The sequence below is a fragment of the Acipenser ruthenus genome, chromosome 11, assembly GCF_902713425.1.
Source record: "Acipenser ruthenus chromosome 11, fAciRut3.2 maternal haplotype, whole genome shotgun sequence".
In the NCBI taxonomy this organism is placed as follows: domain Eukaryota; kingdom Metazoa; phylum Chordata; class Actinopteri; order Acipenseriformes; family Acipenseridae; genus Acipenser; species Acipenser ruthenus.
Window position 1 is genome coordinate 13,700,991 of NC_081199.1, and position 21,187 is coordinate 13,722,177.

Consider the following 21,187-nt stretch of genomic DNA (forward strand, 5'->3'; position numbering starts at 1 on the left):
GTGCTTGTGGAGCTGGAGAGCTTATAGGTGCAGTGTATTTGAACAGTTTCTCCCTCTTTACCCATTATGGGGAACGCTGTCTGGTTTACGCTGTCTCCTCTGAGGAAATCTAAATAATAATAATAATAATAATAATAATAATAATAATAATAATAATAATAATAATAATAATATACAGAATCTCACACTGTAATTTAAATAAACAACAACAAAACAAATTAATCCTTTAAATCTACAACATGCTTGCGGTTGATTCAGAGAAAATCATATTTTGTGAAAAAAGACTTCTAGGATGTAATATTATAATTAATAACATCAGATCGCATGTTACATCAACACAAACAGATTTTTCGTATATAGAAAATGTACCTTTGATTTTAAAAGTACTAAATAATCAATAGCATTGTACTTACCAAAAGAAATAGCAAATATGAATAGAAATTGAAAGCATTTCCACAGATTTATTCACTTATATTTTAACACATTATTTTTGCACTAAGAAAGCAGAAAAATACAAAATATAAATTAAAAATAATAATGCAAATAATTAAGGTTGTCTAAATGAATTACTAATTAACTACAATGTAACGTGTATTTTTAGTACTATATTCAAACTTACCGAACAACGCCACAAGCACAATTATAAAGACAGTTCGCATTTTAGAACCTGTAAAAGGATGATAGGATCTTCCAACAGACTCGTTCAGAAATAACTGCCGCAATTTCTCTGATGGTATTCTGTTTTTTGGAGCGTCATAACTGCAGTACTATCTGTAAGCATTCAGATTCGGAACAAGCCATTTACATTTACAATCAAACAGCGCCATATATGGGTTATTGGGAAGATTACACTTGACTCTTCACGTCTTCACAAAGAACATTGCGGTTCCCCTCTCAAGCAAAGAGACTCGAATAGAGGAAGGCACGCGCTATTCAGACCGCAGGCCTCATTTACTCTCAGCAGTTTTACTTCGTTCTTAAAGTAATGTATCATTTCTGGATTGTGATATTTCCCTAAGCACAGTAATATTCTTCTTCTTCGACGATAGATGTTAGTGTTATTTTTGTGCACCATTGCATAACATTATTTAATTCATGTGCTTTGGTTTTAGGTGTATGGGACAGCGTTAATGCATACGAAAACAATATTGTAACGAGCTGGGCTTGACGCTGTAGCTGCAGCCCTCTGTAGAACTGCTTCGGCACGCCTGAAAAGGGACTCATTTGCAGCGCAGGAGCAAAGGTCTATGGGGAGGTACTCGCGCTGTTGCGAGGTCCCGTTCGCCTTTCTCTGTATCAAAGTTTATGAGTGTATTTGTGTTAAACTGAAGAGTTTTGTGTCTGTTGTTGCTCCCGTTACCCCCTGTTCTGTTTTTGAAATGTATGCCAGTCACAGTCTTGGTGTGTGCCCCCTCCCCTCTGTGCGCCCTGTTGGTGAACTTGTTTCCCTTGTCTCAGTTCTAAGAGATGTGTTGTCCTTGTAAGGATTGCTGGGAACAAAATAAAGAGTTCTTCTGCTTAAAATCCATTCATGCATAAATGACAGTCCTTGAAGCTTACTGGTTTGTTTCTTTTGGAACAATTCCTCCCAACACTCCTGAATAATATTCATACCTAGCAAGGCAGGTGTAGATGGCAAACTGTGATTTTGTACCACCAAAATGCCTTGTTGAGGAATTCTTGCACCTCCAATCTCAATGTCCATCACAGCCCAACCTTCATAGGGAATTGCTAATCCTTTATCAGCACGTAAAGAGAGCCAAGTAGTAGGGTCTTGCAGGTATTTTCCATGCTTCCCAAAGTGTTGTTCAAAAAAGCTCTGTCGTAACATGGTAAATTGAGAACCTGTGTCCAACAGACATGGTACTCTAATTCCTTCCATTAAAACTTCCACCATAGGACTATCCCCAATCACTCCCTCCATCAATGGTATTTCTGGACCTTGACTAGTATGGCCCACCGTTCGGTCCAACAAGGTGGGACGGGCTAGTTTAAAGACTCTGTCAATGAACTTAGTGGCCTCCCACAATAGCATTCTATATGTCCTGGCAGATGACAATGTCTACAGATTGGCCTTCCTTGGGGATCATAACTATTAAACTGCCTCAGTTTAGTGGAATACTGACTTTCCACCCTATTATGAGAGGGCCTCACTGCATCTGATCTTGATTATATAGGGATAGATGTTGATCTACAGCTCTGCAACTCTGCACGCAATTCTCCTAACAGACTCAGAGACAGTTCATTCATTTTACCTTGTATGTCACTCTGTAGTTCAGCACGCAATTCTCTTCTCAACAATTCCATTGCTTCAGCCACAGTCTGAGACTTTTGTCCTTTCGCTGGATTCAGAGTCCAGAGTGCTCACCATTACACCATGGAACCACTGCGGAGCAAGCGAGAGAGGAATGGCTGTAACATCCTCAGCTCCCAGGTGTAAAATCCCCTACTGCTGACAAACCCTGGACCGCAAGGCGTTCTCCCCGTTCTGATTGCACACAGTCCTTCAATATCCATTTTTCCTGTTGGAATCCAAAATGCGACGTTTCATTTCTTGGTTCATACTGGCAGCTGGCAGCAGGTCTGGAGAACTGCACCATCAGCACCCAACCGTGCGCCACAAAAACTGCTCACATTGAAATAATAAGACACATGACAATATATGTATTACACATGTATATTTAGAAACGGTTTGAATAACATCGGTATTGCTAATTTAAATTAATAAACATGCCCTTAAAAACTAAATAAGTTGGATCTTTATAAGTGAATATACACTTTCAAATACAAATTCGCACAGCTGTCTCCTAGCAAGTGAAGGCACCACTGTATTCTGGACGCTATAGTTTATTCTAGAAACATGACACCTGGGCATGTTAGATATCGGGGGAAATCGCGGAGTCTCCTCTTTCGTTTGGTATGTAGACTGCGTGCCTAGCCCTTTCCGTTTTTGAGTTACAGGCACTTGAACGCACCTACCGATTTCCGTTTTTGAGTTACAGGCACTTGAACGCACCTACCGATTTGCTGCGCGTCACAGCACTGGAGCACTGAATGAGTGGCTGCATAGAATAATTCTGTGTCTCTTTTTAGTCGGTACTTATTGTGTTAACTGTGTGATTGTGTAGAGGGGGGTGGTTAAACCCTAGCTGTCCTCTCACTTGTAAGGAGCATTTGTAAAATCCTTTTCTGCAGACTGAAAAGAAGTTAATGCCAAAAGGGGTTGCGAATCAATGTGCACAGACCCTGTAATAATATCAAGGGTGTGCTTTTAATTGAATGCAGTCGGGCCACAGCCAAGAAATAGACATATGTACATCTGATTAATGAAGAGTAATAGAATGGTTTTAATCGGAATACTAATGGGCAATAAAGTAACTTCCCTGACCGGGAATCGAACCCGGGCCGCGGCGGTGAGAGCGCCGAATCCTAACCACTAGACCACCAGGGACGCTGCTGTGTAGGTCTGCACGGCTGGCCAGGAATTTCTTTGCTAACAAAGCTGAAGCATCGAAAACGGAACAGCCCCCAAGCCCTGAGCAGTGACAGACAATGAATCATAATAACTGCCGCATAATTAAATGAATTGCTGTGGTCCATTTCTAATTGTTCAAGAACTAGAAGTAGTTCTCCCTTTCAGATTATTCCGGACCATGCCGCGCTTAGTTTGCTGGTAGGTACGTTTGCTTACTGCCCTCGAGAGGCTCTGTGATGCAATCGATAGCGCATTGGACATCTACTCAAGCACCGAGGGGTACGTTGGAAGGTTGTAAAACCGAGTCCCACCAGTTAATGCTTTTAAAGCTAGCAGTGGGAGTCTACAACATTGGTCACTTAAAATCAAAACCTGATTTTCAATTTGTTTTTGTAAGACAATGAAAATAAACGGAAGGTTCCACCGAGATTTGAACTCGGATCACTGGATTCAAAGTCCAGAGTGCTAACCATTACACCATGGAACCAATCACCTATGTCGGTTTTACGTTGCAGGGACTCTCTGCATATTATGATTTTCTTTCAAACATTTTCGAATACTTCACAATGGCTGAAGCTATCTGATGCAGCAAGAGCTGAAACGACATCTGCACGCGTGGGTTTGAATCGTGTAACCGGTCTGTGTGTGTCTCTCCTTGACTAGTAAGAGCTGAAACCCGCTTCTCTGTTTCCCTGCCTGCGCTCACACTCCGGCTATTCTATATCTGCGTTGTGTTGGTGTTTCTAGATGTTTTTTTTTTTTTTTTTTTTTTTTAAAGTATACCACTCGAGATCAACTGCTGAAAGACGGCGACGTTTATTTCTCTCTGCATAACAGAAAATGAAAGAAATGAAGTAAAAAATGACTCGGTCACCATTCATCTCTAGTGGCTGCAGTGAAAACGTGGCACTGGATCAGGAGCTTTGGTGTAGGATTATTAGTGCACTATATACCGGTTACAATCGTATCCTCGTCGCAATTTTTTTATTTTATTTCATTTATTTATTTATTTTTATGATATTATTATTATTAGTTTTTCTCGTTCTCTTTTGACAAAAATGTTTATCCTGCGACTACAGGAAAGTATTTGTCTGTGTTGGAGGTGCTCCCCAACAGTCACAAAATGTGACAAAAACACAGCCTCAACTTTGAGGTGCTGAAAAAAAAAAATATAACCAAAGACACCGTTTACTAGGGAGGCGCTGTAACCATCTAAGCCACGGCGTCCTGCAACACACAAAGAAATGCGTGCCAGAGACCTGTGCAATTAAACGTATCAGGGACATTATTGGCGCTACTACTGTCATTCTCTACTACAATCTAGGACTAAAATTAAGCGCAGGGCATTTCTGAAATTAAACAGAAACACTTGAAAATACACATTACTTGTTATTAAACCATTTTCGACCTCAGATACCGGAATCTGCATTGTATTTTATATGACCGATTGTACACTTGTGGTCCAGACATATGACATTTGGTAGTTCACATGATCAAAACTTATGGTTAAATACAGGTCCCATCGAGCTTTGAACTCGGATCGCTGGATTCAGAGTCCAGAGTGCTCACCATTACACCATGGAACCACTGCGGAGCAAGCGAGAGAGGAATGGCTGTAACATCCTCAGCTCCCAGGTGTAAAATCCCCTACTGCTGACAAACCCTGGACCGCAAGGCGTTCTCCCCGTTCTGATTGCACACAGTCCTTCAATATCCATTTTTCCTGTAGAATCCAAAATGCGACGTTTCATTTCTTGGTTCATACTGGCAGCTGGCAGCAGGTCTGGAGAACTGCACTATCAGCACCCAATCGTGCGCCACAAAAACTGCTCACATTGAAATAATAAGACACATGACAATATATGTATTACACATGTGTATATTTAGAAACGGTTTGAATAACATCGGTATTGCTAATTTAAATTAATAATCATGCCCTTATAAACTAAATACGTTGGATCTTTATAAGTGAATATACACTTTCAAATACAAATTCGCACAGCTGTCTCCTAGCAAGTGAAGGCACCACTGTATTCTGGACGCTATAGTTTATTCTAGAAACATGACACCTGGGCATGTTAGATATCAGGGGAAATCGCGGAGCCTCCTCTTTCGTTTGGTATGTAGACTGCGTGCCTAGCCCTTTCCGTTTTTGAGTTACAGGCACTTGAACGCATCTACCGATTTCCGTTTTTGAGTTACAGGCACTTGAACGCACCTACCGATTTGCTGCGCGTCACAGCACTGGAGCACTGAATGAGTGGCTGCATAGAATAATTATGTGTCTCTTTTTAGTCGGTACTTATTGTGCTAACTGTGTGATTGTGTAGAGGGGGGTGGTTAAACCCTAGCTGTCCTCTCACTTGTAAGGAGCAATTGTAAAATCCTTTTCTGCAGACTGAAAAGAAGTTAATGCCAAAAGGGGTTGCGAATCAATGTGCACAGACCCTGTAATAATATCAAGAAGGGTGTGCTTTTAATTGAATGCAGTCGGGCCACAGCCAAGAAATAGACATATGTACATCTGATTAATGAAGAGTAATAGAATGGTTTTAATCGGAATACTAATGGGCAATAAAGTAACTTCCCTGACCGGGATTCGAACCCGGGCCGCGGCGGTGAGAGCGCCGAATCCTAACCACTAGACCACCAGGGACGCTGCTGTGGAGGTCTGCACGGCTGGCCAGGAATTCCTTTGCTAACAAAGCTGAAGCATCGAAAACGGAACAGCCCCCAAGCCCTGAGCAGTGACAGACAATGAATCATAATAAACTGCCGCATAATTAAATGAATTGCTGTGGTCCATTTCTAATTGTTCAAGAACTAGAAGTAGTTCTCCCTTTCAGATTATTCCGGACCATGCCGCGCTTAGTTTGCTGGTAGGTACGTTTGCTTACTGCCCTCGAGAGGCTCTGTGATGCAATCGATAGCGCATTGGACATCTACTCAAGGACCGAGGGGTACGTTGGAAGGTTGTAAAACCGAGTCCCACCAGTTAATGCTTTTAAAGCTAGCAGTGGGAGTCTACAACATTGGTCACTTAAAATCAAAACCTGATTTTCAATTTGTTTTTGTAAGACAATGAAAATAAACGGAAGGTTCCACCGAGATTTGAACTCGGATCACTGGATTCAAAGTCCAGAGTGCTAACCATTACACCATGGAACCAATCACCTATGTCGGTTTTACGTTGCAGGGACTCTCTGGATATTATGATTTTCTTTCAAACATTTTCGAATACTTCACAATGGCTGAAGCTATCTGATGCAGCAAGAGCTGAAACGACATCTGCACGCGTGGATTTGAATGGTGTTACCGGTCTGTGTGTGTCTCTCCTTGACTAGTAAGAGCTGAAACCCGCTTCTCTGTTTCCCTGCCTGCGCTCACACTCCGGCTATTCTATATCTGCGTTGTGTTGGTCTTTCTAGATGTTTTTTTTTTTTTTTAAAGTATACCACTCGAGATCAACTGCTGAAAGACGGCGACGTTTATTTCTCTCTGCATAACAGAAAATGAAAGAAATGAAGTAAAAAATGACTCGGTCACCATTCATCTCTAGTGGCTGCAGTGAAAACGTGGCACTGGATCAGGAGCTTTGGTGTAGGATTATTAGTGCACTATATACCGGTTACAATCGTATCCTCGTCGCAATTTTTTTTTTTATTTCATTTATTTATTTATTTTTATGATATTATTATTATTTGTTTTTCTCGTTCTCTTTTGACAAAAATGTTTATCCTGCGACTACAGGAAAGTATTTGTCTGTGTTGGAGGTGCTCCCCAACAGTCACAAAATGTGACAAAAACACAGCCTCAACTTTGAGGTGCTGAAAAAAAAAATATATAACCAAAGACACCGTTTACTAGGGAGGCGCTGTAACCATCTAAGCCACGGCGTCCTGCAACACACAAAGAAATGCGTGCCAGAGACCTGTGCAATGAAACGTATCAGGGACATTATTGGCGCTACTACTGTCATTCTCTACTACAATCTAGGACTAAAATTAAGCGCAGGGCATTTCTGAAATTAAACAGAAACACTTGAAAATACACATTACTTGTTATTAAACCATTTTCGACCTCAGATACCGGAATCTGCATTGTATTTTATATGACCGATTGTACACTTGTGGTCCAGACATATGACATTTGGTAGTTCACATGATCAAAACTTATGGTTAAATACAGGTCCCATCGAGATTTGAACTCGGATCGCTGGATTCAGAGTCCAGAGTGCTCACCATTACACCATGGAACCACTGCGGAGCAAGCGAGAGAGGAATGGCTGTAACATCCTCAGCTCCCAGGTGTAAAATCCCCTACTGCTGACAAACCCTGGACCGCAAGGCGTTCTCCCCGTTCTGATTGCACACAGTCCTTCAATATCCATTTTTCCTGTCGAATCCAAAATGCGACGTTTCATTTCTTGGTTCATACTGGCAGCTGGCAGCAGGTCTGGAGAACTGCACTATCAGCACCCAATCGTGCGCCACAAAAACTGCTCACATTGAAAAAATAAGACACATGACAATATATGTATTACACATGTATATTTAGAAACGGTTTGAATAACATCGGTATTGCTAATTTAAATTAATAAACATGCCCTTATAAACTAAATACGTTGGATCTTTATAAGTGAATATACACTTTCAAATACAAATTCGCACAGCTGTCTCCTAGCAAGTAAAGGCACCACTGTATTCTGGACGCTATAGTTTATTCTAGAAACATGACACCTGGGCATGTTAGATATCAGGGGAAATCGCGGAGCCTCCTCTTTCGTTTGGTATGTAGACTGCGTGCCTAGCCCTTTCCGTTTTTGAGTTACAGGCACTTGAACGCACCTACCGATTTCCGTTTTTGAGTTACAGGCACTTGAACGCACCTACCGATTTGCTGCGCGTCACAGCACTGGAGCACTGAATGAGTGGCTGCATAGAATAATTCTGTGTCTCTTTTTAGTCGGTACTTATTGTGCTAACTGTGTGATTGTGTAGAGGGGGGTGGTTAAACCCTAGCTGTCCTCTCACTTGTAAGGAGCAATTGTAAAATCCTTTTCTGCAGACTGAAAAGAAGTTAATGCCAAAAGGGGTTGCGAATCAATGTGCACAGACCCTGTAATAATATCAAGGGTGTGCTTTTAATTGAATGCAGTCGGGCCACAGCCAAGAAATAGACATATGTACATCTGATTAATGAAGAGTAATAGAATGGTTTTAATCGGAATACTAATGGGCAATAAAGTAACTTCCCTGACCGGGAATCGAACCCGGGCCGCGGCGGTGAGAGCGCCGAATCCTAACCACTAGACCACCAGGGACGCTGCTGTGTAGGTCTGCACGGCTGGCCAGGAATTTCTTTGCTAACAAAGCTGAAGCATCGAAAACGGAACAGCCCCCAAGCCCTGAGCAGTGACAGACAATGAATCATAATAACTGCCGCATAATTAAATGAATTGCTGTGGTCCATTTCTAATTGTTCAAGAACTAGAAGTAGTTCTCCCTTTCAGATTATTCCGGACCATGCCGCGCTTAGTTTGCTGGTAGGTACGTTTGCTTACTGCCCTCGAGAGGCTCTGTGATGCAATCGATAGCGCATTGGACATCTACTCAAGCACCGAGGGGTACGTTGGAAGGTTGTAAAACCGAGTCCCACCAGTTAATGCTTTTAAAGCTAGCAGTGGGAGTCTACAACATTGGTCACTTAAAATCAAAACCTGATTTTCAATTTGTTTTTGTAAGACAATGAAAATAAACGGAAGGTTCCACCGAGATTTGAACTCGGATCACTGGATTCAAAGTCCAGAGTGCTAACCATTACACCATGGAACCAATCACCTATGTCGGTTTTACGTTGCAGGGACTCTCTGCATATTATGATTTTCTTTCAAACATTTTCGAATACTTCACAATGGCTGAAGCTATCTGATGCAGCAAGAGCTGAAACGACATCTGCACGCGTGGGTTTGAATGGTGTAACCGGTCTGTGTGTGTCTCTCCTTGACTAGTAAGAGCTGAAACCCGCTTCTCTGTTTCCCTGCCTGCGCTCACACTCCGGCTATTCTATATCTGCGTTGTGTTGGTGTTTCTAGATGTTTTTTTTTTTTTTTTTTTTTTTTAAAGTATACCACTCGAGATCAACTGCTGAAAGACGGCGACGTTTATTTCTCTCTGCATAACAGAAAATGAAAGAAATGAAGTAAAAAATGACTCGGTCACCATTCATCTCTAGTGGCTGCAGTGAAAACGTGGCACTGGATCAGGAGCTTTGGTGTAGGATTATTAGTGCACTATATACCGGTTACAATCGTATCCTCGTCGCAATTTTTTTATTTTATTTCATTTATTTATTTATTTTTATGATATTATTATTATTAGTTTTTCTCGTTCTCTTTTGACAAAAATGTTTATCCTGCGACTACAGGAAAGTATTTGTCTGTGTTGGAGGTGCTCCCCAACAGTCACAAAATGTGACAAAAACACAGCCTCAACTTTGAGGTGCTGAAAAAAAAAAATATAACCAAAGACACCGTTTACTAGGGAGGCGCTGTAACCATCTAAGCCACGGCGTCCTGCAACACACAAAGAAATGCGTGCCAGAGACCTGTGCAATTAAACGTATCAGGGACATTATTGGCGCTACTACTGTCATTCTCTACTACAATCTAGGACTAAAATTAAGCGCAGGGCATTTCTGAAATTAAACAGAAACACTTGAAAATACACATTACTTGTTATTAAACCATTTTCGACCTCAGATACCGGAATCTGCATTGTATTTTATATGACCGATTGTACACTTGTGGTCCAGACATATGACATTTGGTAGTTCACATGATCAAAACTTATGGTTAAATACAGGTCCCATCGAGATTTGAACTCGGATCGCTGGATTCAGAGTCCAGAGTGCTCACCATTACACCATGGAACCACTGCGGAGCAAGCGAGAGAGGAATGGCTGTAACATCCTCAGCTCCCAGGTGTAAAATCCCCTACTGCTGACAAACCCTGGACCGCAAGGCGTTCTCCCCGTTCTGATTGCACACAGTCCTTCAATATCCATTTTTCCTGTCGAATCCAAAATGCGACGTTTCATTTCTTGGTTCATACTGGCAGCTGGCAGCAGGTCTGGAGAACTGCACTATCAGCACCCAATCGTGCGCCACAAAAACTGCTCACATTGAAAAAATAAGACACATGACAATATATGTATTACACATGTATATTTAGAAACGGTTTGAATAACATCGGTATTGCTAATTTAAATTAATAAACATGCCCTTATAAACTAAATACGTTGGATCTTTATAAGTGAATATACACTTTCAAATACAAATTCGCACAGCTGTCTCCTAGCAAGTAAAGGCACCACTGTATTCTGGACGCTATAGTTTATTCTAGAAACATGACACCTGGGCATGTTAGATATCAGGGGAAATCGCGGAGCCTCCTCTTTCGTTTGGTATGTAGACTGCGTGCCTAGCCCTTTCCGTTTTTGAGTTACAGGCACTTGAACGCACCTACCGATTTCCGTTTTTGAGTTACAGGCACTTGAACGCACCTACCGATTTGCTGCGCGTCACAGCACTGGAGCACTGAATGAGTGGCTGCATAGAATAATTCTGTGTCTCTTTTTAGTCGGTACTTATTGTGCTAACTGTGTGATTGTGTAGAGGGGGGTGGTTAAACCCTAGCTGTCCTCTCACTTGTAAGGAGCAATTGTAAAATCCTTTTCTGCAGACTGAAAAGAAGTTAATGCCAAAAGGGGTTGCGAATCAATGTGCACAGACCCTGTAATAATATCAAGAAGGGTGTGCTTTTAATTGAATGCAGTCGGGCCACAGCCAAGAAATAGACATATGTACATCTGATTAATGAAGAGTAATAGAATGGTTTTAATCGGAATACTAATGGGCAATAAAGTAACTTCCCTGACCGGGATTCGAACCCGGGCCGCGGCGGTGAGAGCGCCGAATCCTAACCACTAGACCACCAGGGACGCTGCTGTGGAGGTCTGCACGGCTGGCCAGGAATTCCTTTGCTAACAAAGCTGAAGCATCGAAAACGGAACAGCCCCCAAGCCCTGAGCAGTGACAGACAATGAATCATAATAAACTGCCGCATAATTAAATGAATTGCTGTGGTCCATTTCTAATTGTTCAAGAACTAGAAGTAGTTCTCCCTTTCAGATTATTCCGGACCATGCCGCGCTTAGTTTGCTGGTAGGTACGTTTGCTTACTGCCCTCGAGAGGCTCTGTGATGCAATCGATAGCGCATTGGACATCTACTCAAGGACCGAGGGGTACGTTGGAAGGTTGTAAAACCGAGTCCCACCAGTTAATGCTTTTAAAGCTAGCAGTGGGAGTCTACAACATTGGTCACTTAAAATCAAAACCTGATTTTCAATTTGTTTTTGTAAGACAATGAAAATAAACGGAAGGTTCCACCGAGATTTGAACTCGGATCACTGGATTCAAAGTCCAGAGTGCTAACCATTACACCATGGAACCAATCACCTATGTCGGTTTTACGTTGCAGGGACTCTCTGGATATTATGATTTTCTTTCAAACATTTTCGAATACTTCACAATGGCTGAAGCTATCTGATGCAGCAAGAGCTGAAACGACATCTGCACGCGTGGATTTGAATGGTGTTACCGGTCTGTGTGTGTCTCTCCTTGACTAGTAAGAGCTGAAACCCGCTTCTCTGTTTCCCTGCCTGCGCTCACACTCCGGCTATTCTATATCTGCGTTGTGTTGGTCTTTCTAGATGTTTTTTTTTTTTTTTAAAGTATACCACTCGAGATCAACTGCTGAAAGACGGCGACGTTTATTTCTCTCTGCATAACAGAAAATGAAAGAAATGAAGTAAAAAATGACTCGGTCACCATTCATCTCTAGTGGCTGCAGTGAAAACGTGGCACTGGATCAGGAGCTTTGGTGTAGGATTATTAGTGCACTATATACCGGTTACAATCGTATCCTCGTCGCAATTTTTTTTTTTATTTCATTTATTTATTTATTTTTATGATATTATTATTATTTGTTTTTCTCGTTCTCTTTTGACAAAAATGTTTATCCTGCGACTACAGGAAAGTATTTGTCTGTGTTGGAGGTGCTCCCCAACAGTCACAAAATGTGACAAAAACACAGCCTCAACTTTGAGGTGCTGAAAAAAAAAATATATAACCAAAGACACCGTTTACTAGGGAGGCGCTGTAACCATCTAAGCCACGGCGTCCTGCAACACACAAAGAAATGCGTGCCAGAGACCTGTGCAATGAAACGTATCAGGGACATTATTGGCGCTACTACTGTCATTCTCTACTACAATCTAGGACTAAAATTAAGCGCAGGGCATTTCTGAAATTAAACAGAAACACTTGAAAATACACATTACTTGTTATTAAACCATTTTCGACCTCAGATACCGGAATCTGCATTGTATTTTATATGACCGATTGTACACTTGTGGTCCAGACATATGACATTTGGTAGTTCACATGATCAAAACTTATGGTTAAATACAGGTCCCATCGAGATTTGAACTCGGATCGCTGGATTCAGAGTCCAGAGTGCTCACCATTACACCATGGAACCACTGCGGAGCAAGCGAGAGAGGAATGGCTGTAACATCCTCAGCTCCCAGGTGTAAAATCCCCTACTGCTGACAAACCCTGGACCGCAAGGCGTTCTCCCCGTTCTGATTGCACACAGTCCTTCAATATCCATTTTTCCTGTCGAATCCAAAATGCGACGTTTCATTTCTTGGTTCATACTGGCAGCTGGCAGCAGGTCTGGAGAACTGCACTATCAGCACCCAATCGTGCGCCACAAAAACTGCTCACATTGAAAAAATAAGACACATGACAATATATGTATTACACATGTATATTTAGAAACGGTTTGAATAACATCGGTATTGCTAATTTAAATTAATAAACATGCCCTTATAAACTAAATACGTTGGATCTTTATAAGTGAATATACACTTTCAAATACAAATTCGCACAGCTGTCTCCTAGCAAGTAAAGGCACCACTGTATTCTGGACGCTATAGTTTATTCTAGAAACATGACACCTGGGCATGTTAGATATCAGGGGAAATCGCGGAGCCTCCTCTTTCGTTTGGTATGTAGACTGCGTGCCTAGCCCTTTCCGTTTTTGAGTTACAGGCACTTGAACGCACCTACCGATTTCCGTTTTTGAGTTACAGGCACTTGAACGCACCTACCGATTTGCTGCGCGTCACAGCACTGGAGCACTGAATGAGTGGCTGCATAGAATAATTCTGTGTCTCTTTTTAGTCGGTACTTATTGTGCTAACTGTGTGATTGTGTAGAGGGGGGTGGTTAAACCCTAGCTGTCCTCTCACTTGTAAGGAGCAATTGTAAAATCCTTTTCTGCAGACTGAAAAGAAGTTAATGCCAAAAGGGGTTGCGAATCAATGTGCACAGACCCTGTAATAATATCAAGAAGGGTGTGCTTTTAATTGAATGCAGTCGGGCCACAGCCAAGAAATAGACATATGTACATCTGATTAATGAAGAGTAATAGAATGGTTTTAATCGGAATACTAATGGGCAATAAAGTAACTTCCCTGACCGGGAATCGAACCCGGGCCGCGGCGGTGAGAGCGCCGAATCCTAACCACTAGACCACCAGGGACGCTGCTGTGGAGGTCTGCACGGCTGGCCAGGAATTCCTTTGCTAACAAAGCTGAAGCATCGAAAACGGAACAGCCCCCAAGCCCTGAGCAGTGACAGACAATGAATCATAATAAACTGCCGCATAATTAAATGAATTGCTGTGGTCCATTTCTAATTGTTCAAGAACTAGAAGTAGTTCTCCCTTTCAGATTATTCCGGACCATGCCGCGCTTAGTTTGCTGGTAGGTACGTTTGCTTACTGCCCTCGAGAGGCTCTGTGATGCAATCGATAGCGCATTGGACATCTACTCAAGCACCGAGGGGTACGTTGGAAGGTTGTAAAACCGAGTCCCACCAGTTAATGCTTTTAAAGCTAGCAGTGGGAGTCTACAACATTGGTCACTTAAAATCAAAACCTGATTTTCAATTTGTTTTTGTAAGACAATGAAAATAAACGGAAGGTTCCACCGAGATTTGAACTCGGATCACTGGATTCAAAGTCCAGAGTGCTAACCATTACACCATGGAACCAATCACCTATGTCGGTTTTACGTTGCAGGGACTCTCTGGATATTATGATTTTCTTTCAAACATTTTCGAATACTTCACAATGGCTGAAGCTATCTGATGCAGCAAGAGCTGAAACGACATCTGCACGCGTGGATTTGAATGGTGTAACCGGTCTGTGTGTGTCTCTCCTTGACTAGTAAGAGCTGAAACCCGCTTCTCTGTTTCCCTGCCTGCGCTCACACTCCGGCTATTCTATATCTGCGTTGTGTTGGTGTTTCTAGATGTTTTTTTTTTTTTTTTTAAAGTATACCACTCGAGATCAACTGCTGAAAGACGGCGACGTTTATTTCTCTCTGCATAACAGAAAATGAAAGAAATGAAGTAAAAAATGACTCGGTCACCATTCATCTCTAGTGGCTGCAGTGAAAACGTGGCACTGGATCAGGAGCTTTGGTGTAGGATTATTAGTGCACTATATACCGGTTACAATCGTATCCTCGTCGCAGTTTTTTTTTTTTTATTTCATTTATTTATTTATTTTTATGATATTATTATTATTAGTTTTTCTCGTTCTCTTTTGACAAAAATGTTTATCCTGCGACTACAGGAAAGTATTTGTCTGTGTTGGAGGTGCTCCCCAACAGTCACAAAATGTGACAAAAACACAGCCTCAACTTTGAGGTGCTGAAAAAAAAAATATATAACCAAAGACACCGTTTACTAGGGAGGCGCTGTAACCATCTAAGCCACGGCGTCCTGCAACACACAAAGAAATGCGTGCCAGAGACCTGTGCAATGAAACGTATCAGGGACATTATTGGCGCTACTACTGTCATTCTCTACTACAATCTAGGACTAAAATTAAGCGCAGGGCATTTCTGAAATTAAACAGAAACACTTGAAAATACACATTACTTGTTTTTAAACCATTTTCGACCTCAGATACCGGAATCTGCATTGTATTTTATATGACCGATTGTACACTTGTGGTCCAGTCATATGACATTTGGTAGTTCACATGATCAAAACTTATGGTTAAATACAGGTCCCATCGAGATTTGAACTCGGATCGCTGGATTCAGAGTCCAGAGTGCGCACCATTACACCATGGAACCACTGCGGAGCAAGCGAGAGAGGAATGGCTGTAACATCCTCAGCTCCCAGGTGTAAAATCCCCTACTGCTGACAAACCCTGGACCGCAAGGCGTTCTCCCCGTTCTGATTGCACACAGTCCTTCAATATCCATTTTTCCTGTCGAATCCAAAATGTGACGTTTCATTTCTTGGTTCATACTGGCAGCTGGCAGCAGGTCTGGAGAACTGCACTATCAGCACCCAATCGTGCGCCACAAAAACTGCTCACATTGAAATAATAAGACACATGACAATATATGTATTACACATGTATATTTAGAAACGGTTTGAATAACATCGGTATTGCTAATTTAAATTAATAAACATGCCCTTATAAACTAAATACGTTGGATCTTTATAAGTGAATATACACTTTCAAATACAAATTCGCACAGCTGTCTCCTAGCAAGTGAAGGCACCACTGTATTCTGGACGCTATAGTTTATTCTAGAAACATGACACCTGGGCATGTTAGATATCAGGGGAAATCGCGGAGCCTCCTCTTTCGTTTGGTATGTAGACTGCGTGCCTAGCCCTTTCCGTTTTTGAGTTACAGGCACTTGAACGCACCTACCGATTTCCGTTATTGAGTTACAGGCACTTGAACGCACCTACCGATTTGCTGCGCGTCACAGCACTGGAGCACTGAATGAGTGGCTGCATAGAATAATTCTGTGTCTCTTTTTAGTCGGTACTTATTGTGCTAACTGTGTGATTGTGTAGAGGGGGGTGGTTAAACCCTAGCTGTCCTCTCACTTGTAAGGAGCAATTGTAAAATCCTTTTCTGCAGACTGAAAAGAAGTTAATGCCAAAAGGGGTTGCGAATCAATGTGCACAGACCCTGTAATAATATCAAGAAGGGTGTGCTTTTAATTGAATGCAGTCGGGCCACAGCCAAGAAATAGACATATGTACATCTGATTAATGAAGAGTAATAGAATGGTTTTAATCGGAATACTAATGGGCAATAAAGTAACTTCCCTGACCGGGAATCGAACCCGGGCCGCGGCGGTGAGAGCGCCGAATCCTAACCACTAGACCACCAGGGACGCTGCTGTGGAGGTCTGCACGGCTGGCCAGGAATTCCTTTGCTAACAAAGCTGAAGCATCGAAAACGGAACAGCCCCCAAGCCCTGAGCAGTGACAGACAATGAATCATAATAAACTGCCGCATAATTAAATGAATTGCTGTGGTCCATTTCTAATTGTTCAAGAACTAGAAGTAGTTCTCCCTTTCAGATTATTCCGGACCATGCCGCGCTTAGTTTGCTGGTAGGTACGTTTGCTTACTGCCCTCGAGAGGCTCTGTGATGCAATCGATAGCGCATTGGACATCTACTCAAGCACCGAGGGGTACGTTGGAAGGTTGTAAAACCGAGTCCCACCAGTTAATGCTTTTAAAGCTAGCAGTGGGAGTCTACAACATTGGTCACTTAAAATCAAAACCTGATTTTCAATTTGTTTTTGTAAGACAATGAAAATAAACGGAAAGTTCCACCGAGATTTGAACTCGGATCACTGGATTCAAAGTCCAGAGTGCTAACCATTACACCATGGAACCAATCACCTATGTCGGTTTTACGTTGCAGGGACTCTCTGGATATTATGATTTTCTTTGAAACATTTTCGAATACTTCACAATGGCTGAAGCGATCTGATGCAGCAAGAGCTGAAACGACATCTGCACGCGTGGATTTGAATGGTGTAACCGGTCTGTGTGTGTCTCTCCTTGACTAGTAAGAGCTTTAACCCGCTTCTCTGTTTCCCTGCCTGCGCTCACACTCCGGCTATTCTATATCTGCGTTGTGTTGGTGTTTCTAGATGTTTTTTTTTTTTTTAAAGTATACCACTCGAGATCAACTGCTGAAAGACGGCGACGTTTATTTCTCTCTGCATAACAGAAAATGAAAGAAATGAAGTAAAAAATGACTCGGTCACCATTCATCTCTAGTGGCTGCAGTGAAAACGTGGCACTGGATCAGGAGCTTTGGTGTAGGATTATTAGTGCACTATATACCGGTTACAATCGTATCCTCGTCGCAGTTTTTTTTTTTTAATTTCATTTATTTATTTATTTTTATGATATTATTATTATTAGTTTTTCTCGTTCTCTTTTGACAAAAATGTTTATCCTGCGACTACAGGAAAGTATTTGTCTGTGTTGGAGGTGCTCCCCAACAGTCACAAAATGTGACAAAAACACAGCCTCAACTTTGAGGTGCTGAAAAAAAAAAAAATATAACCAAAGACACCGTTTACTAGGGAGGCGCTGTAACCATCTAAGCCACGGCGTCCTGCAACACACAAAGAAATGCGTGCCAGAGACCTGTGCAATGAAACGTATCAGGGACATTATTGGCGCTACTACTGTCATTCTCTACTACAATCTAGGACTAAAATTAAGCGCAGGGCATTTCTGAAATTAAACAGAAACACTTGAAAATACACATTACTTGTTATTAAACCATTTTCGACCTCAGATACCGGAATCTGCATTGTATTTTATATGACCGATTGTACACTTGTGGTCCAGACATATGACATTTGGTAGTTCACATGATCAAAACTTATGGTTAAATACAGGTCCCATCGAGCTTTGAACTCGGATCGCTGGATTCAGAGTCCAGAGTGCTCACCATTACACCATGGAACCACTGCGGAGCAAGCGAGAGAGGAATGGCTGTAACATCCTCAGCTCCCAGGTGTAAAATCCCCTACTGCTGACAAACCCTGGACCGCAAGGCGTTCTCCCCGTTCTGATTGCACACAGTCCTTCAATATCCATTTTTCCTGTCGAATCCAAAATGCGACGTTTCATTTCTTGGTTCATACTGGCAGCTGGCAGCAGGTCTGGAGAACTGCACTATCAGCACCCAATCGTGCGCCACAAAAACTGCTCACATTGAAAAAATAAGACACATGACAATATATGTATTACACATGTATATTTAGAAACGGTTTGAATAACATCGGTATTGCTAATTTAAATTAATAAACATGCCCTTATAAACTAAATACGTTGGATCTTTATAAGTGAATATACACTTTCAAATACAAATTCGCACAGCTGTCTCCTAGCAAGTGAAGGCACCACTGTATTCTGGACGCTATAGTTTATTCTAGAAACATGACACCTGGGCATGTTAGATATCAGGGGAAATCGCGGAGCCTCCTCTTTCGTTTGGTATGTAGACTGCGTGCCTAGCCCTTTCCGTTTTTGAGTTACAGGCACTTGAACGCACCTACCGATTTCCGTTTTTGAGTTACAGGCACTTGAACGCACCTACCGATTTGCTGCGCGTCACAGCACTGGAGCACTGAATGAGTGGCTGCATAGAATAATTCTGTGTCTCTTTTTAGTCGGTACTTATTGTGCTAACTGTGTGATTGTGTAGAGGGGGGTGGTTAAACCCTAGCTGTCCTCTCACTTGTAAGGAGCAATTGTAAAATCCTTTTCTGCAGACTGAAAAGAAGTTAATGCCAAAAGGGGTTGCGAATCAATGTGCACAGACCCTGTAATAATATCAAGAAGGGTGTGCTTTTAATTGAATGCAGTCGGGCCACAGCCAAGAAATAGACATATGTACATCTGATTAATGAAGAGTAATAGAATGGTTTTAATCGGAATACTAATGGGCAATAAAGTAACTTCCCTGACCGGGAATCGAACCCGGGCCGCGGCGGTGAGAGCGCCGAATCCTAACCACTAGACCACCAGGGACGCTGCTGTGGAGGTCTGCACGGCTGGCCAGGAATTCCTTTGCTAACAAAGCTGAAGCATCGAAAACGGAACAGCCCCCAAGCCCTGAGCAGTGACAGACAATGAATCATAATAAACTGCCGCATAATTAAATGAATTGCTGTGGTCCATTTCTAATTGTTCAAGAACTAGAAGTAGTTCTCCCTTTCAGATTATTCCGGACCATGCCGCGCTTAGTTTGCTGGTAGGTACGTTTGCTTACTGCCCTCGAGAGGCTCTGTGATGCAATCGATAGCGCATTGGACATCTACTCAAGCACCGAGGGGTACGTTGGAAGGTTGTAAAACCGAGTCCCACCAGTTAATGCTTTTAAAGCTAGCAGTGGGAGTCTACAACATTGGTCACTTAAAATCAAAACCTGATTTTCAATTTGTTTTTGTAAGACAATGAAAATAAACGGAAGGTTCCACCGAGATTTGAACTCGGATCACTGGATTCAAAGTCCAGAGTGCTAACCATTACACCATGGAACCAATCACCTATGTCGGTTTTACGTTGCAGGGACTCTCTGGATATTATGATTTTCTTTCAAACATTTTCAAATACTTCACAATGGCTGAAGCTATCTGATGCAGCAAGAGCTGAAACGACATCTGCACGCGTGGATTTGAATGGTGTAACCGGTCTGTGTGTGTCTCTCCTTGACTAGTAAGAGCTGAAACCCGCTTCTCTGTTTCCCTGCCTGCGCTCACACTCCGGCTATTCTATATCTGCGTTGTGTTGGTGTTTCTAGATGTTTTTTTTTTTTTTTAAAGTATACCACTCGAGATCAACTGCTGAAAGACGGCGACGTTTATTTCTCTCTGCATAACAGAAAATGAAAGAAATGAAGTAAAAAAATGACTCGGTCACCATTCATCTCTAGTGGCTGCAGTGAAAACGTGGCACTGGATCAGGAGCTTTGGTGTAGGATTATTAGTGCACTATATACCGGTTACAATCGTATCCTCGTCGCAGTTTTTTTTTTTTATTTCATTTATTTATTTATTTTTATGATATTATTATTATTAGTTTTTCTCGTTCTCTTTTGACAAAAATGTTTATCCTGCGACTACAGGAAAGTATTTGTCTGTGTTGGAGGTGCTACCCAACAGTCACAAAATGTGACAAAAACACAGCCTCAACTTTGAGGTGCTGAAAAAAAAAAATATATAACCAAAGACACCGTTTACTAGGGAGGCGCTGTAACCATCTAAGCCACGGCGTCCTGCAACACACAAAGAAATGCGTGCCAGAGACCTGTGCAATGAAACGTATCAGGGACATTATTGGCGCTACTACTGTCATTCTCTACTACAATCTAGGACTAAAATTAAGCGCAGGGCATTTCTGAAATTAAACAGAAACACTTGAAAATACACATTACTTGTTATTAAACCATTTTCGACCTCAGATACCGGAATCTGCATTGTATTTTATATGACCGATTGTACACTTGTGGTCCAGACATATGACATTTGGTAGTTCACATGATCAAAACTTATGGTTAAATACAGGTCCCATCGAGCTTTGAACTCGGATCGCTGGATTCAGAGTCCAGAGTGCTCACCATTACACCATGGAACCACTGCGGAGCAAGCGAGAGAGGAATAGCTGTAACATCCTCAGCTCCCAGGTGTAAAATCCCCTACTGCTGACAAACCCTGGACCGCAAGG

General features: G+C 42.0%; 21 non-coding genes across 21 annotated transcripts; all 21 read right to left on the reverse strand.

Annotated features, from left to right (window-relative positions):
• Positions 1-3,379: 3,379 nt before the first annotated feature.
• trnae-cuc (transfer RNA glutamic acid (anticodon CUC)) lies at positions 3,380-3,451 on the reverse strand. Its single transcript has one exon. It is a non-coding gene; the product is annotated as a tRNA-Glu (tRNA).
• A 439-nt stretch (positions 3,452-3,890) lies between these two features.
• trnaq-uug (transfer RNA glutamine (anticodon UUG)) lies at positions 3,891-3,962 on the reverse strand. The gene has a single exon. It is a non-coding gene; the product is annotated as a tRNA-Gln (tRNA).
• Positions 3,963-4,989: 1,027 nt separating this feature from the next.
• On the reverse strand, positions 4,990-5,061 carry trnaq-cug (transfer RNA glutamine (anticodon CUG)). Its single transcript has one exon. It is a non-coding gene; the product is annotated as a tRNA-Gln (tRNA).
• A 998-nt stretch (positions 5,062-6,059) lies between these two features.
• On the reverse strand, positions 6,060-6,131 carry trnae-cuc (transfer RNA glutamic acid (anticodon CUC)). Its single transcript has one exon. It is a non-coding gene; the product is annotated as a tRNA-Glu (tRNA).
• Positions 6,132-6,571: 440 nt separating this feature from the next.
• On the reverse strand, positions 6,572-6,643 carry trnaq-uug (transfer RNA glutamine (anticodon UUG)). The gene has a single exon. It is a non-coding gene; the product is annotated as a tRNA-Gln (tRNA).
• A 1,018-nt stretch (positions 6,644-7,661) lies between these two features.
• On the reverse strand, positions 7,662-7,733 carry trnaq-cug (transfer RNA glutamine (anticodon CUG)). Its single transcript has one exon. It is a non-coding gene; the product is annotated as a tRNA-Gln (tRNA).
• A 993-nt stretch (positions 7,734-8,726) lies between these two features.
• Positions 8,727-8,798, reverse strand: trnae-cuc (transfer RNA glutamic acid (anticodon CUC)). Its single transcript has one exon. It is a non-coding gene; the product is annotated as a tRNA-Glu (tRNA).
• A 439-nt stretch (positions 8,799-9,237) lies between these two features.
• On the reverse strand, positions 9,238-9,309 carry trnaq-uug (transfer RNA glutamine (anticodon UUG)). The gene has a single exon. It is a non-coding gene; the product is annotated as a tRNA-Gln (tRNA).
• A 1,027-nt stretch (positions 9,310-10,336) lies between these two features.
• trnaq-cug (transfer RNA glutamine (anticodon CUG)) lies at positions 10,337-10,408 on the reverse strand. Its single transcript has one exon. It is a non-coding gene; the product is annotated as a tRNA-Gln (tRNA).
• A 996-nt stretch (positions 10,409-11,404) lies between these two features.
• On the reverse strand, positions 11,405-11,476 carry trnae-cuc (transfer RNA glutamic acid (anticodon CUC)). Its single transcript has one exon. It is a non-coding gene; the product is annotated as a tRNA-Glu (tRNA).
• A 440-nt stretch (positions 11,477-11,916) lies between these two features.
• On the reverse strand, positions 11,917-11,988 carry trnaq-uug (transfer RNA glutamine (anticodon UUG)). Its single transcript has one exon. It is a non-coding gene; the product is annotated as a tRNA-Gln (tRNA).
• Positions 11,989-13,006: 1,018 nt separating this feature from the next.
• Positions 13,007-13,078, reverse strand: trnaq-cug (transfer RNA glutamine (anticodon CUG)). Its single transcript has one exon. It is a non-coding gene; the product is annotated as a tRNA-Gln (tRNA).
• Positions 13,079-14,074: 996 nt separating this feature from the next.
• Positions 14,075-14,146, reverse strand: trnae-cuc (transfer RNA glutamic acid (anticodon CUC)). The gene has a single exon. It is a non-coding gene; the product is annotated as a tRNA-Glu (tRNA).
• A 440-nt stretch (positions 14,147-14,586) lies between these two features.
• Positions 14,587-14,658, reverse strand: trnaq-uug (transfer RNA glutamine (anticodon UUG)). Its single transcript has one exon. It is a non-coding gene; the product is annotated as a tRNA-Gln (tRNA).
• Positions 14,659-15,680: 1,022 nt separating this feature from the next.
• Positions 15,681-15,752, reverse strand: trnaq-cug (transfer RNA glutamine (anticodon CUG)). Its single transcript has one exon. It is a non-coding gene; the product is annotated as a tRNA-Gln (tRNA).
• Positions 15,753-16,748: 996 nt separating this feature from the next.
• trnae-cuc (transfer RNA glutamic acid (anticodon CUC)) lies at positions 16,749-16,820 on the reverse strand. The gene has a single exon. It is a non-coding gene; the product is annotated as a tRNA-Glu (tRNA).
• Positions 16,821-17,260: 440 nt separating this feature from the next.
• Positions 17,261-17,332, reverse strand: trnaq-uug (transfer RNA glutamine (anticodon UUG)). The gene has a single exon. It is a non-coding gene; the product is annotated as a tRNA-Gln (tRNA).
• Positions 17,333-18,352: 1,020 nt separating this feature from the next.
• trnaq-cug (transfer RNA glutamine (anticodon CUG)) lies at positions 18,353-18,424 on the reverse strand. Its single transcript has one exon. It is a non-coding gene; the product is annotated as a tRNA-Gln (tRNA).
• A 996-nt stretch (positions 18,425-19,420) lies between these two features.
• On the reverse strand, positions 19,421-19,492 carry trnae-cuc (transfer RNA glutamic acid (anticodon CUC)). The gene has a single exon. It is a non-coding gene; the product is annotated as a tRNA-Glu (tRNA).
• A 440-nt stretch (positions 19,493-19,932) lies between these two features.
• On the reverse strand, positions 19,933-20,004 carry trnaq-uug (transfer RNA glutamine (anticodon UUG)). The gene has a single exon. It is a non-coding gene; the product is annotated as a tRNA-Gln (tRNA).
• A 1,021-nt stretch (positions 20,005-21,025) lies between these two features.
• trnaq-cug (transfer RNA glutamine (anticodon CUG)) lies at positions 21,026-21,097 on the reverse strand. The gene has a single exon. It is a non-coding gene; the product is annotated as a tRNA-Gln (tRNA).
• Between the last annotated feature and the right edge of the window lie 90 nt (positions 21,098-21,187).